This window comes from Arvicanthis niloticus, chromosome 5 (assembly GCF_011762505.2).
Source record: "Arvicanthis niloticus isolate mArvNil1 chromosome 5, mArvNil1.pat.X, whole genome shotgun sequence".
In the NCBI taxonomy this organism is placed as follows: Eukaryota; Metazoa; Chordata; class Mammalia; order Rodentia; family Muridae; genus Arvicanthis; species Arvicanthis niloticus.
In genome coordinates this window covers 21,781,594-21,797,645 of record NC_047662.1, presented here as the reverse complement: position 1 = coordinate 21,797,645, position 16,052 = coordinate 21,781,594, and the positions used below count along the sequence as shown (strand labels likewise).

General features: G+C 49.0%; 1 protein-coding gene across 7 annotated transcripts in view; it reads left to right on the top strand.

The window, feature by feature from the left end:
• Nucleotides 1-378: 378 nt before the first annotated feature.
• Nucleotides 379-16,052, top strand: part of Fgr (FGR proto-oncogene, Src family tyrosine kinase) — a 31,047-nt gene continuing 15,373 nt past the window's right edge. For 2 of the 7 annotated variants that reach the window (XM_034502667.2, XM_076934050.1), the window contains exons 1-2: nt 5,948-6,104; nt 14,811-14,873. The gene's annotated coding sequence lies outside the window, so the exon portion shown is untranslated. Of the gene's footprint in view, nt 503-5,573; nt 5,598-5,947; nt 6,105-13,529; nt 13,876-13,952; nt 14,427-14,810; nt 14,874-16,052 lie in introns of those variants that run through there. The other 5 variants (XM_076934056.1, XM_076934054.1, XM_076934051.1 and 2 more) reach the window with 5 other exon arrangements.

Sequence of the window (16,052 nt, the reverse complement as noted above, 5' to 3'; positions counted from 1 at the left end):
TCATTGGATTTTTGCCAAGCATCTGTGGAGGTAATATGAATGCTGTCCAGTGAAGTGTCTGTACAGTAATCCCATGAGTGCATGCTGGCCACCAGTTCAGCACCGTGGTCAGCCAGATCCACAGTGTGAAGAGGGGATCACTACCCTGGCATCCGCTGGTGCCCTCACACTGTGTGAACAGGCTGCTCTTTAAACTTTTACCCCCACCCAGTCAGTGGTTTTAGCACCTTCCCCCATTCATGGGCCTTCCTCTCTCCCATGTGGCAACGTTTCAGAAGAGGACCTTCCCAGAAACAATGTATGTTTAAATGAAGTCATCAGAGTAGGGCCTTAACCTAAAGGATTACGGATGAGGGCATTTACCAGTGGTGATTCCAGAAGGTTTGCTATCACCACATGAGGTCAAGGAGACAGAAGGCAGCTATATGCAATTCAGACAACTGGCCCTCACCAGAAATCACCCCTGCTGAGTCTTGATCTGGGACTTGGAGACTCCAGAACTGTAAGAAGGCACATTTATGTTGTGATGTTGTTATAGTCCAAAATAACTAAGACAGAATTATTGGCAATTCTTTTATATGTGTACTTGTTCTTTGCATTTTCGTTTTGTTTGAGGACAGGTTTTCTTTGTGTGGCCCTGGCTGTCCTGGAACTCGATCTGTAGCACAGGCTGCCCTCAAACTCACAGAGATCCATCTGCTTCTGCCTCCCAAATACTGGGATTAAAGGTAGTGATAGTGCCACCACTACCCAGCTTCTTTGGTGTTTTTTAAATATTCTTTTTTTTTTTTCAAGTTTGGTGTGTGTGTGTGTGTGTGTGTGTGTGTGTGTGTAGAAGCTGCAGAAGACAATTTTCTCCTTCTAATATGTAGGTTCTGTGATCAAATGTAGGTCATCAGGTTTGGTGGCAGGCAACTTTTTCCATTGGGCCTGCTCACCGGCCCTGGTGGGTTTTTTTTTTTTTTTTTTTTTTTTAATTGTTTGTTTTGTTTTATTTTTCTGTTGTTGTTGTTAGTTTTTGAGGAAGGACTAGGTGTAGGCTCACAGTCATCTGGCTTTAGCCTCTCAGGTACTAGAACTACAACAGGAACCAATATGCCTGGTAACAGTTCTCTTTTTTTGTTTGTTGGCTTTGAGAGTCTTGTGTAGGCTAGCCCCTAACTTGGTAGGTAGCCAAGGCTGGCTTTGAACTCCTGATCTCTGATTTCTGATCCCTGATCTACCTGCCTTCAGAAATTTTAGATTTGTACCACCACGCCTAGCCTGAGGACAGCTCTTTAAATCAATGGCTATTTTTTCTTTTTTCAGTGCTGAGAGTCAAACCCAGTGCCTCACCTCGTTTATGTTAAGCGTTTTTACCACTGAGCTACATCCCACCCCTAAATCAGATACGGAACTGAGATTACAAAATGGAGCTTACACAGTTCTCTAGAGCCTGCTGTGCATCCACTGGCACCCTTCCTTTACCTTCCTTCTTTCCTTTTTTTCTTTCTTCTTCTTATTCTTTTTTTTTTTGTTGTTGTTGTTGTTTTGGTTTTTTGTTTTTTGAGACAGGGTTTCTCTGTGTAGTCCTGGCTGTCCTGGAACTCACTCTGTAGACCAGGCTGGCCTCGAACTCAGAAATCCGCCTGCCTCTGCCTCCCAAGTGCTGGGATTAAAGGCGTGCACCACCACCACCCAGCTCTATTTTTTCTTAAAGAACAAAAACATTCTGAAGATGGAGCAGTCTCCAGTATGGCTCATGTTACAGCCTCTTCTCTTGACCTGTTGACAGCCACTGTCCTGTTATGCGCTCACACCTAGAGAGTATTTTTCTCCCAAGAACTTTTCCTCATCTATAAGAAGTGGACCATGGTTCCTCAATAAAATAAGAAATAAAGGGCTGGAGAGATGGCTCAGTGGTTGAAAGTACTCACTGCTCTTCTAGAGGTCCTGAGTTCAATTCCCAGCAACCACATCACAACCATTTGTAATGAGATCTGATGAGACACCTCTTCTGGTGTGTCTGAGAACATCTACAGTGTGCTCATTTAAAATAAAATAAAACTTAGAAAGAAAGAAAGAAAAAAAGAAAGAAAGAAGGAAGGAAGAAGAGAGAGAGACAGAGAAAGAAAGAGAGAAAGAAAGATAACATCAGAGTATGGGCCAGTGAGATGACTGTGGCATAGCATTTGCCAGGTTTGACAATCTGAGCCCAATCTTAGGGACCCACAAGCTAGGAGGAAAGAACCAACTCTGAAAAGTTGCTTCTGCTGGTTCTGCAAAACCAAAGCTACAGGATCTCCATGACACAGGGCAACAGCAGGTAGCAGACAGGAGTTCCAGTGAAGAGTCAGGATTGATGGAGTAGCAGAAGCCAGAGGCCTGGAACCACATCAATGACTCCTTGCAAAGAACATTTACAAGTAAGATGTGTGGCCAGGGGCTGGAAAGATGGCTCAGGGGTTAAGAGCATTGACTGTTCTTCCAGATGTCCCGAGTTCAATTCCCAGCAACCTCATGGTGGCTCACAACCATCTGTAGTGGGATCTAATACCCTCTTCTGGCACACAGGTATACATGCAGATAAGGTACTCATACATCAAATAAATAAATAAATAAATAAAATAGATCTTTAAAAAATCTGTGGACAAAAGGGTGTACTGTGGGACATATTGACACACTACAGATTCCACGATAAGATGTTTGTTTGCTTTTATTCCTTTAAAAAAAAATTTTTTTTGAGGGAAGGTTGCAAGAACATAGGGCAGACATGAAGGGATTTGGAAATGAGTGGATTGGGAGTACACAATGCAAAATTCACAAAGAAGCAAGACAAAGTTAAAAGAAAAAGTTGCCCGGTGGCAGTATATGCCTTTAATCTAAGAATTATGAAGGCAGAGGCAGGTGGATTTCTGTGAGTTCAAGGCCAGTCTACTTACAGAGTGAGTTCCAGGATAGCCAGGGCTATACAGAGAAACCCTGTTTGCAGGGGGTGGAGGGAGTTGCCTGCTGATCTTGACACTCAGACAGTCTCCCACTGCAGCAAATAAATAAGTGGGGGCCAGAGGTGGCTCAGTGAGCAAAGGCATCAACTTAAGTCCAGTCCCTGGAACTCACACAATAGGACAGAGAGGTCTGTGTCAAGCTGTCCTCTGATCTCCACTCGCATACATACACATTTGTGTATTCCTGCAAAAAAAAAAAAAAATATATATATATATATATATATATATATGATAACAAATCAGTATGATTTTAGGTTTCTCTTTGAAGCAGATTCTACAACATGTTTCTAGGCTGAGAAGACAAATCTGTCACAAGGAGAAATGGTTCGTGCAAGATGGCAGAAGCTGAGTCCCCAGCAGGTTGAAGAGGAGTCAGAGTCATTTTTACAGTGTCTGTCTGGCCAGGCCCCAGGAGCTTCCTCCTGAAGTCAAAGAACCATGGCCCCTGCCATGGGTCTGCTCAGGGGAAGTGGCTGCTTGGATTCCTGTAGGCTGGGCTTCTAGGCAAGCATGGGGCTTGCTTGACTAAGGACAGGAGAAGCCAAGCTGGCTGAAAAGGGAAGCAGAGACAGAGGGCAGGAGGTGGGCAGGCTGCCTTTTGATTTTTGCCTTTGCTGTCAGCCTTTGGATTTTTTTTTTTAAATTTATTTATTAATTTAATGTATATGAGTGCACTGCGGCTGTCTTCAGACACACCAGAAGAGGGCATCAGATCCCATTACAGACGGTTGTGAGTTACTACATAGTTGCTGGGAATTGAACTCCTGACCTCTGAAAGAGAAGTCAGTGCTCTTAACCGCCAAGCCATATCTCCAGGCCCTGGAATTGTTTTAAAGGAACATGAACATAGCACAGCAAGAGAAGTAGCGGCCTCAACCGAGTCATCCTGTGGCTTCTTGGCCCTGTGCTTTGTTTCTGTGCCGTGAGACTATGCCAGAATCCTTCCCGCCCAGTGCTGACAGTGACTCAAAGATGTGAAGTTTGGTCAAAGAAGTGAATGAGTGTCCACAAACACATAGCATTTACCCCGTGGTGGGCACTTGGTGTGACCACTACCGGATTTCTCCCAAGGTTTTTGTGAAGTGGAGTCTCCTGCAGCCTTTATTGCACGAAGAACGGAGATGTGGGAAAACAAGCGTAACTTGTCTAAGGGAAACAGCTAGGAAGTCTGTCTGCAACCAGATAGCACGGGGGTCTCTGCAACCAGATAGCACGGGGCAGAAGGTTGTGGTCGGGAAGGCGTCTCTGAGGAAGGGGCACACACAGTAACCAACCAGAAGGAGCCAGTTCCAGACCAGAAGAAGAAGAGTGCTCCAGGCAAGAGTTGTGTGTGCTCCGTTGGGAAGTGGGTGAACACTGGGGACGGTCCCTAGGGAACCACCCAGGAGCTGGATTTAGAATTACAGAGCCATTCCTCCAAGATCAGTGTATGCCCTCTGTCTCTCTCCTCCTTATTCCCTCCTTCTCTCCCTTGCTTCTCTCTTTTGCCCCCTGTTTTTCTTCCTTCCTCTCCTCCTCTCCCTTCTCTCCTCCCTTTCTCCCTCTTCTGAGGTAGAGAATCACTACTCTTCCTTGGCTGGCCTCCAATCCATACTCAAGCATCCTCTTGAGTAGCTGGGAGTGCGGCTGGTTTGGGCTGTCCCTTTTGTATCTGGGCTCCCTAGGACTGGGATCCCATTGGCCATGATACACATTTATTTGTTAATTGAACACATGGACCAATGGCCAAGGCCTACTTAGAGGATGCTCTATAATGGTGGCAATGCTATCCAGGCAGGGTAAAGCCACCCTCTCACCATCCCTGAACTTCCACTAGCCCTTCCTTCATTCCTCCTCACCCCATGTCATATTTTCCTAAAAGAAAAGCATATTTATTTATTTATTTATTTATTTATTTATTTATTTATTTTGAGACAGGGTTTCTCTGTGTAGCCTTGGCTGTCCTGGAACTAGCTCTGTAGACCAGGCTGGCCTTGAACTCACAAAGATCTGCTTGCCTCTGCCTCCCAAGTGCTGGGATTAAAGGTGTTTGCCACGGCTCATTGAGAGATGTATTCCTATCTGCATCCATCACTTGCTGACACCATGTTATGCTTGTGCTCACACACACAGCCCCCTTCAGCCCTGTCTATACGTGGAAACACACCTGACTGCATGTGCCTGAGCTGTTGATCCTAAAACCAGTCACGAGTCAGAGTCATTGCCTGTCATCAGCATAGCCCCCACATCCATTTCAACATCTTCCATGCCTCAAGCCATCACCCTCCCAACATAAATTTCCAATTCAACCATTGCTCTCCCTGCCCAGGCCCGGGGGTGGGGGGATTGCCTGGGTGTCACTGGACCTTGGTTTTAAAGAGGTTATACTTGGGGGGGTGGGGTGAGGGATATCAGGTTGGGGAGAGTTTAGGGTGGGAGGGATCCCCAAGAGACACTGTGATTAAGGACTCGGCAGCTTCTCTAAAACTTGTCTGTGGCTGTGGTCTGATGTGAGCTGATTGCTGTGAAAAGCAGCTACCCAAAAGCAGGGCCTTATCTCCACCGCCCAGAGCGGCAGGGTGTAAGTGACAGGCAGAAGATCCCTGGCAAATCTGGTGACAGCAGTGGAAGGTAACAGACTGTGTGAACTTGGGCCAAATGATTCTGACCTGGCTCTGGGTTTTCCTACCTGGAAGATGAGTGGGAAGTGGGAGCCTTTTGGGATGGCCAAAACCCCATCTGTATCCCACTCTAGCGACTACAGGAACAGGTCCCTTCAGCAGGAACCTTTGGGAAGGAGCTGGGGTTCAGGGACAGCGCTGGGAGAGCTCATCCACAATAACCTTGAAAGGCGGGAAGTGGGAGCCAGCGGACCTTGGATTTGGGGGCCCCTCCCGGCTTTGGGCAGCAGGCTCAGGGTTGAGGCGTGACTGCGACTTCTCCGGCTGCCTCCTCCTCCTCCGCAGCCACCAAAATAAGAGAAGTCCGAGGCGGCTTCCTCCTGCCTGCCCAGAGTAGGTAGTAGGGACAGAGCGAGTAGCACCTCACGTTCCCCCCACATCGCCTCTCCTGGTTGCTGGAAGTTAGGGTTGGCTCGCCCCAGATCTGGTCACCGGCAGCTGGCTTCCCTGAGACCAGGTAGGCGGCCAAACCTTGTGGGGGCTGGCAGGGCAGGTGTTGCCCCGCCCCCCGTCTGTCACGGTGGAGGGAAGATTTGGAGGTAAACCTGAACTGTGAGAGCGGGAGACTGGGGTGGGGACCCCATCCAGAAAGGGAATTAATAAGGAAAACTAAGGAAAGCTGGAAAGGACTGATTTAAAAACCTGGGAGAAGGCCGAGGCAGTATGGCAAAGGCAGACCAAAAGTTCCCCCTAAAAGTCTAAATGGGGAAAGGGAGGGAACTTGTAAATTTGATAAAAATTGGGAAGAGGGCTGAAAGTACAGGAAGGCACTGTGGGGTCCCCGAAAAGCGTCTATCCCTAGAGCACTGGAAGGCTTTGAGGGGGAGAAAAGGGAAGAAGCTGAGGGTACTGGGAGAAGGATAGCTGTAGGTGGGGAAACTGGAAGGGTCGGGAGGGGATACTGAGGGAATCGGTTCTCGAGAAGGGGTCTAGGAGAGTATTTCTTCAAAAAACGCGGAGTCCACCATGCAGTTCTGGGGTCTCAGAGGCCCGTTATCTGGATTCTGCAGAGGGAAGCGGGGAGTCTGCAGACCCCCCAGGTCCTCTTGCTGCATCACTGGGGCAGTGGGTTCCAGACGCCCTGGAGATTCCTTCCAGGTGCTGGAGGCGTGGGTCTGGGTTTCCTGGGGAAGACCTCACCCTGGGGTACCAGATCTCACTGGGTGCCTTTCCCTATCCGTGGTGGTGGTCAAGGTCTGCGTCCCCATCGGGATCCGGGAATTGCTGGCAGCCCCCGACGGAAATCCTGCTTTTGACCGCCAGTGCCCGCAGGGGCTGTTTCCATGGGAACACAGGGCAGTGAGGCCAGTTGGCTCTGGGCCGCTGCGGGCTCAAGGCTGGCAGCCACCTTTGGTCCCCGCCTTCGTCCCCATTTTTGGTCCTTGGTCCGGGTGTGTTGCACAACGGAGGGAGTGGGAGGACGCTGCTTGGTGTTCAGGGTTCTGCTGTCTCAGAGACCTGGTCTCCTGACAAGAATGGGCCTTTAAGACCTCAAGGAGAGTTAGGTTTCTCTGGATTTTTGCTTTCCTCGTTGGAACTTTGGGGGAGAAACTAGCCCTCCCCGATACCTAGTGGCGCCTGCCTATAGTAATCCCTGCACTCAGAAAACGGAGGTAGGGAGATTGTCACGAGTTTGAGACCACCTTGAGCTACATAAGCAGAAAGACAGGTGGGGTGAGGGAAACAGAAATAGAATGGAAGGGGATGGGAGGGGAGGAGAGAGGAGACTGGAGGAAAAGGCAGATGAATCTCTATCAGATCCAGGCCAGTTTGATCTACAGTTTTGCCTTCTCAAAAACGTGGAGGACGAGAAATCTTCCCTGACAGGGCCTCTGAGAACCAGCATACAGCTGGCATCTACTAAATATCTTGTTTAGTAAGGCCCATTCCGAAGAGGTTAGCAGGGCTCAGATCTGTACCCCACTCTCTCTCCACAGCAGGTGGCCACCCTATAAACAAGCCTGTTGTGGTCTAGAACTTGATGCTGTGAGAATCCTTCCATTTGTGGTGGGAAGGTGGATGGACTGGGTTAACCGGAGGGGCAGAAGTTCATAGCATGTAGATATGTCAGAAGGTAGCCAAATGGAGGGAAGGAGGGAGAGAGAGAGAGAGAGAGAGAGAGAGAGAGAGAAGAAGAAGAAGAAGAAGAAGAAGAAGAAGAAGAAGAAGAAGAAGAAGAAGAGAAGAGAAGAGAAGAGAAGAGAAGAGAAGAGAAGAGAAGAGAAGAGGGAGGATGGGGCTCCTGCCTTGATCAGCTCCTGCTCGCCAGCAGGCTTGAAGCTGTGAATGAGATTGTATGAGCGTGCTCCCCAGTGTGCTGTGGGCTTGAAGTGAACATGTTCACGCCTGGGTGCTTATGTGTGGTTATTCCGGATCTGCTCTGACGCTCCCTGAGGCTGAAGTGACAAGGGAAGTGACCGGCCCTGGCAGGCTGGGTAAGGGACAGGGAAGGCAGAGCTGAGGGAACAGCCAAGTCCCTTCCACACAGCACATTGGGCAGGCTGATGGTGAAGAAGGCAGGCTGCCCCATCCAGCTCCCTTAGGACTAAGGGATCACACTGTGGCATGTGTACTCTTGGTCCCTCAGTTCCCACTCATGGCTGGAACCCCAAGTCCCAGGCTAGGTAACCAGATTCTTGTTTTAGAGGGTGATGAGTAATTTCCTGAGATATATAGAACCTTTTTTTTTTCTTTCTTTCTTTCTTTTTCTCTTTCCTCTTTGAGACAGGGTCTCACTATATAGCCTTGAGCTCACAGAGGCCCACCTCAGCCTTTGCTTCCTGAGTGCTGAGATTAAAGGCTTGGGCCACCACAGACAGCAAGCAGCAGGTTGGTTGCTCTCTCTCTCTCTCTCTCTCTCTCTCTCTCTCTCTCTCTCTCTCTCTCTGGTTTTTGTTTGTTTGTTTGTTTTTTGTTTGTTTTTGTTTTTGTTTTGAGACAAGGTTTCTCTTTGTAGCCTTGGCTACCCTGGAACTCTGTAGACCAAGCTGGTCTTGAACTCCCAGAGATCTGCCTGCCTCTGCCTCCTGAGTGTTAGTATTAAAGGTATCCACCACCACCACCACCATTGCCTGGCTCTTTCTTTCTTTTTAAGACCAGGTCTCATTGTGTAACTCCGGCTACCCCAGAATACCATTGTATAGACCAGGATGGTCTTGAGCTCACAAAGATCCACTTGCCTCTGTCTCCCAAGTGCTGGGATTTAAGGTTCAAACTTCTGTGCCTAGCCTGATAGATCCATTTTTACCAATAACAAGTGGGGGAAACTCAGTTGACACCTTGAGGACCATGTTGGAGCAAGAGCTAGGATAGTGTCAAGATGGTGTCAGGACTGGACCAGTTGTGGGTCTCAGGAAAGGACAGTGTAAAATGAGAGGAAGTTAGTGAGACTTGAGAGCCTCTGTGAGGGAGATGGGGGCCTAGGCCTGTGGGGTATCAGTGCTCAGGGGACAGTGGAGGATCTTGAAAGCCCCCAGTCAGAGCTCTGACTGTAGTGAGGAATGGCAATGCCTTCATACCTTAGACTCCTACTTGCCCCTTCAGCTCAGGACTGCCCCTGCCCCAAGCTCTGAGGGGAAACCGGAACTCTTGCAGGAGGTGGTTTCCTGCCACTGCCCAGTCTTAGTTCCGTTTTGGTGAGGTTGTCTAAGTTTATTGGGCTTGCTCATTCCTCCCACCTTGTCTGGGAACTTCTCTTTCTCCCCTGCCCTGCCCAACCCTGCACCTCTATCTCCCAGGCCTCACAGAGTCCTTTGAGGAGAGAACAAAGGAAAGGAATTTGACTGGGTATCCACCCACCATGCGGCTCAGGGACAGACGGGAACTGACACACAGGAGCTTCAGGGAGATCTGTCTCCCTAACTCTCTGAGAGATAGATTGACTGACTTGCTCAGTGCCTCGAGCCAGTTGTCACACGGGGACAGACTTTGAACCTAAACCTGTCTTCGGTTCTTCCTCATACTTGGAGGTCAGGCTGGGGAGATCAGGACATCTCAAGTCTTACTCATCACTTTGACATAGGACTCGTGGGAAAGAGTGAGAAGTTTGGGACTCCTGTGTCCAGGAACACAGGTATGTGGGAGGCAGGCTCCCTGTTGGGTGTTCAGCTGCCATAAGACAGATTTAGTTGGCCATTGACCGTGTGGGAAGAATGACATTTACCAGTCAGGGACAGCATGATCCTACCCAGGCTTTGGAGAGTCCAGCCACAAGGCCAGGAACAGAAGTGTGGACTGAGTCTCACAGTCATCTGAGTCTTCTGTTGACCTCTCAGGGAAGTCGATTTTCTGATATATGCAAGAAGGTGGGTGGACCAAGTGCCCTTGGAGGCCTCTTTACAGCTGTGGCTCTCAGCCTCTCTTGGCCACTGTGCACTGAACTAGAGCTTCTTCTCATGAAATCCTCACAGCTGCTCTGCCCAGAGGGTGCAGGTGAGAAACCGGATGTTCAGATGCGTTGTCCTTCATTCAAGGCTGCAGCCTCATGAAGAACAGAGGTGGGGTGGGGAGGGGGGTTGAGCACTTAATCCCTGTGGCACAAAGATCACAAGTTCAAGGGGAGGGTTACACAGAGAGATCCTGTATGCCCTGAAGGGGGAGGGAGGGAAGGAAGAAGGACAAGACAAGAGAGGGCTAAAGCAGAGGGGGAAGAAGAGACAGACAGACAGATAGAGACAGAGAGACAGAGACAGAGGGGGAGAGAGAGACAGAACGATGATCACACAGGGGCAGATACTAAACAGGGGCAGATACTGAGGAGGGCTGCTTTGTGGTCCAGAGTTAGCCCTTAGCTGTGATATCCATAATCTGATTTCAACCTTGATAGGGCTCTTTAATTGACTTCTTTTTTCGTTTTCCTCCCCCTTCCCCCATGTTTGTTTTAAGACAGGGTTTCTCTGTGGAGCCCTGGCCCTCCTGGAACTCACTCTGTAGACCGGGCTGGTCTCAAACTCACAGATCTGCCTGCCTCTGCCTCCCGAGTGCTGGGACTAAAGATAGGTGTCATCAGCACCCAGCTGAATTGATTCCTTTCAGTCAGACTTATTTGGGGCTGGGGTTCAGCTCTGTGGTGGAATAGATGACTACCATGTCACCAAGTCCTAGGTTGAAACCCTAGCACCAGGACAAAGCTAACACCCATATTCATAAGCAAACCGATGCTTCTGCGTGGCACAGAATGCTGGTGCTGCTCCCTTTCTGACTTTAGCAAGCTGCCAAAGTTCACCTAGGAGAGACAGGAGGGCCATCAACCTGTGCCATCCTTCATCCAAGATGGCTCAGCGGTTAATACCAACAAGCCTGTCAACTTGAGTTTGATCCCTCGAACACATATGGTGGAAGGAGAGAACCAACTCCCACAAGTTGTTCCCTGACCTACAAACACGTGTGTGCGTGCACACACACACGGGGGTGGGGGGTGGGGGGAGAGAAACCAGAGGAAAAGGGAGAGAGAACAGATCACGTCACATTTGCTTGGGATTTAGACTCTGATTATAAGGGCTGGCACACAGTGGGCACTCAAAGAGGCATGTGGTCATGCTTCTGGCTTCTGCAGAGATTGCAAAGTAGAACAGTGCGCAAGGTGCCCACACTGGTCGGTATTGTTTCACTTCCCAAGTTACTTAAGATCAGCGTACCTCAGTGTCCTAATCCAGCAAGGGTTAAAACTAAAACCTGCCCCAGGAGGTCACTAAAGAGACCATGTGTAGAAATTTCTTGGCATGATGCCAGTCACTGTGTAAATGTTTAATAAATTAACACATTTCCACTAATAGTTACCACCACCCAGGCTTCTGGAGAGAGCAATGACTCCCAAGAGAGTTAGAGCTTGATATCAAGGCATAGAGGAGGAGGGAGAGAGACTTTTCCTCAAGATGCTTGACTAGACAGAACCGACTCCCTCTACCCAGCTGTGATCTCTTCATTTAGGCCATTCTCACCCTCTTCCTCTCCCTTCCTCTGGTGTGTGCCTGCATGTCCATGTCATGTGTGGATATGGTGTGTGTACATACATGTGGAGGAATGCCATATTATGGGCAATGCAGACGTCTTCTCAAATTGCTCCATATTTTTATTTAAAAATTTTTAAAAGATTTATTTATTTATTATATGTATATGAGTACACTATCATTGTCTTGTCTTCAGACACACCAGAAGAGGGCATCAGATCCCATTACAGATGATTGTGAGCCACCATGTGGTTGCTGGGAATTGAACTCAGGACCTCTGGAAGAGCAGTCAATGCTCTTACCCGTTGAGCCCAGGGCTTGGTGCGTGGTAGGCAAGCACTCCATAGCATCAGCTCTGGATTCTGTGGCACCAAGTCTCAAACTGCTATGCTCCTGCCTCCTGTACATGAATGCTAGGATTTTGGGGGTACACCACTACGCTGGTCTTCTGGTACTCTTCGTCTGGTCTGTTGTCTCTTGGTCTCTGGCTGGGGTTCTCTCTGGCAGCGAGGTGCTGGCTCACTGACTCAGGGGAGCTCATTCTCTTCCGTTCCCCGGCCCAGCCATCAGGAAGTTGCTCCAGTAGCTCTAAATCAGCCACAGTGGGAATATTTACACCATGAAAATTAACAAATGCTACAAAATCGGAGCGTGGGGTTTTTTGTTGTGGTGGTGGTGGTTCCTTTCCTTTCCTTTCTCCCTACCTCCTGAAAATCAGTTTATGAGCACACCACCCCACCTCGCTCTACAGATCTTCACATCTCCCTAGCTGCCTGTGTCTTTCACTGTTTCTCTATATTTCTCAGTCTCTGCCTCTTTTTTTTCTCCCCATCTTTCCATTGGTTCATGTGGTCACATCCAGTGCGGTTCTTCCCTGCACTGGGCCTCAAACACATCCGCTGTCACCATGCCTGAGTCCTTCAGTATACTCATATCGGAAAGCCAGGTCCATTTAGGACCACAGACCCCTCAAAGTCTGGGCGTGACAGAGCCCTGAGGCCTGTCTAAATGTGCCCACTGGTTACACTGTCACCCTGACAGTACTCCAGCTCAGCCCACAGAGCTTCTCCTTGAACGTTCCTCTTTCTTTCACTGGCAGACAGATTGGGGGGGGGGGTTCCCTTGTGAGGGATATGCCCTAGCAATATACACTTGGGTATTACTAAAGTGGCAACATTGTGCCTACTGAGGGCTGCCGGGCTGTGTAAGTTTGTATCCTATAGAAAAGCACTCTGGGTAGGGCTGGGTCTCCAGGGGAGTGCTGCATTCATCCCAGTTGGTTGTACCCAGGCAGTACATTTGCATATGATTTCAGGAATCGCTACAACTCTTTCTCAGCGATAAGCAATGCAGAGAAATAGTTCAGATTCTAGTCTCAAATGATGGGATTCCTCACATGCGTGACCTTAGGCAAATATCTGAACATCTCCATGATTCAGTTGCTTCCTCAATAATAAGACCTAAAACTGGGTTGGTAGGGAGGGTGAAATGACATGGTACCCGCAAAGTGTTTAAAGTGGCCGCAGATACCCAGGAAGGGGCTATCATTTTTAATTTACTTTTCTTGTGGAGAGGTCCCATGGTGTGTGTATGTACACATGCAATGTGCGTACACACATGTGTGCAATGGTTGAGGGCTGTGGTTGGTGTTTGTATGATACAATCACAGATGTATGTCTCTGGAGATCAGTGTGGATGACTTTAGAGTCTTTATGACCTGTGTGTGGCTGAGAAATTATGTAACATCTGATCTGAATTACGGGAGACCTGTGTAGCTCGGTTGTGAACATAGGTTTTGAGGCCTATGTTTGTGTTTTGGTGAAAAGAGTTTTGCTCTCACCTGTAGCCCTTGCTTGCATATTGCCGGATCTCTCCTCTTCTCTGAACCCTCTTCAGCTAGGCCCTGGGGGGTGGGGGTGGGGGCTCTCACCCCTTCACATCTTCCTCCACCTCCCTCCCCTACCTGAACAGCCTAGAAGGTTAGGCCCTTTCAGACATATTGGTCCCTCACTCCCTGGGGTCGGGGTGAGGGAATCCTGAGGTGACCATCTCTCAGTAAGGCTGAGTGAGTAGAAACTATTTTGGACTGGCCTCTTGCTACAGCCTGCCTCACCACTCACCACATACATGCTAACTCGTCATCTCAACACCTCAACACACAGATGATGGTTTTGGTAAAGGGTGAGAGGAGCCAGGGTGTAGCTTGGGACTCTGGGGTGACTGGACCAGACACCAGCAACTAGACCTATTGGATCCAGGAAGAAAGGCTTCCTGGAAGAGGTGAGTATGTTGGTAAGAGAGAGGGTGAGCTGGATGGGAGTTGTGATCTTCAGGCCCTCAGTGGGGACCCTGGCTAGCTGTCCCTGGACTAGCCCCACCCTACAACACTAGACTTGTCGCCTCTTAGGAAACCAGGCTTCTCCCCGGGCAGTTCCTCTCTGAGTGTTGCAATGGGGGAGTTTTTCCGGCAGGGGGTGGGGTGAGGACCCCTTGCTCAATGATCTTCTTGTGGACTTGCTCACAGGATATAGCTGCTGGGGAAAGTTTGGCTTGTTCCCCGATCTCTTCAGGCGACTATAGTGGCTTCAGCTTCTATCTTGGGCCTCTCCCTAACCCGGGTCTGTAGAAGACTGTCACTTTCATCTGCCACCAGAGACCAGGCTCCTTTTTAGGAGATCCTGACTGACTAAGGTTCTGGGAGCACAGCTTGTTAGCGCTCTGGTGTGAAAGAAGAGCCTGAGACCAACACTGAGTGTGTGAGCGTGCCAACCTGAGAGACATCCAAGTATGCACATACATATTTGTGTGTGCACGTGGAGACAGACATCTAGGTACAGATGTGTGTGTGTGTGCTGTTGTGCATCAGAGCTCATCCGAGATGCAATGCTGTGCAGTGACAAGGTCACAAGGTGGCAAGGGCACTCAGTCTAGCTCAGTCTAGCGTCTGCTGTGATGCTGAGTGACTGTGCCTGCATGTGTCTTCTTGCCACATCTCAGGTGGGACCGAGTGTGCAAGAGCTGGCACAGCTGGTGTGTCCTATGTGTGGATGGATATGCAAATGTTCCAGGAGTGATGGGAGAGAAAAATGAAGGGAGAAGTCAGGCCAGAGCTCAGGCCTTCTGGCTTCCTGAAGAGGGTAGGATTTGGGCAGCTGGCTGGCAGAAATACTGACAAGGCCTGCTTTATCTTTCCCGCTGTTCTGCTTCACCTTCAGGTTTCCGGCACCTCCCAGGGACCATGCATCAGTCCTACTGACCCAGGAGTAGGGGCCTGTGGGGTGAGTAGGGTGGGAAGTGCCCTAAAGCTTTTGGGGTCAGGAAACAGGGTAGGGTGGCCTTTCTGGGCCCCACAAAGCCTGCCTTACAGCCCCCTCCTCCTACAAGGGCCCTGTTGCTAGGAAACGGATAGAAGAGCCAGAATGAGGCAGCTTGAGAGGCTGGAGGCTGGACTCATGACAGGAAATGGCCTTGATCCCCCTCTGCAGGGAATCTCCAGGTGCAGGCACTCTGGCCTGGATCATTCACAAACACAGGCAGCTTTGCAGATGTGTATTACAAGACACACACACATGCACACAGAGACAGGCACATATCTTTCCACACAGAGCTGTGTACAGTCATGGTCTCTCTCTCTCTCTCTCTCTCTCTCTCTCTCTCTCTCTCTCTCTCACACACACACACACACACACACACACACACGTGCACACATGCACAGATACACACACAATTACTTGCCCACCGTATTTATATAGACAGACATACACATGACCTAATACATGTACAGACATGAATACATTTTTGTTTTTGAGATGAGGTCTTATGTATTTCAGGCTCACCTGAAATTTGAAATGTAGCTCAGAATGGCCTTGAATTTCTGATCTTCCTACTTCCCTCTCCTAAACACTGGGATTATACTACCAGGCTGAGTTTATGTAGTCCTGGGATCGAATCCAACACTTCATGGATGCTAGCCTAGCCCAGCACTCTACAAACTGAGCTTTGTTTCAAGGTCAGCACATTCTTCTACACACAGAGACATTCCTCAAGAACTGCACACTCTCACACACACAACAATTATATGTCTAGAGACATACAAATACACACAGGGGAGAAGAAATACCATAAAGGACTCACAGAAACCCAACATATCAAAGCAACAGGGGTCAAAGTGCATGAACCAAGCCTAAGACTGGAGAGATGGCTCAGGTTAAGAGCACTGGCTGCTTTTTTACGAACCCAGGTTCAATCTTCAGTACCCACACAATGGCTCAAATTATCTGTGACTATAGTTCCAGGGGGTCCAAAGCCATCTTCTGACTTCCCTGAGCACCAGGGATAAGCATGGTGCATAGACATGATACCCAATTCACATAAAATAAATTAATTAAAAATAATAAACAAAGAGCAGGGCAGTGGTGGCACACGCCTTTAATCCCAGCACTTGGGAGGCAGAGGCA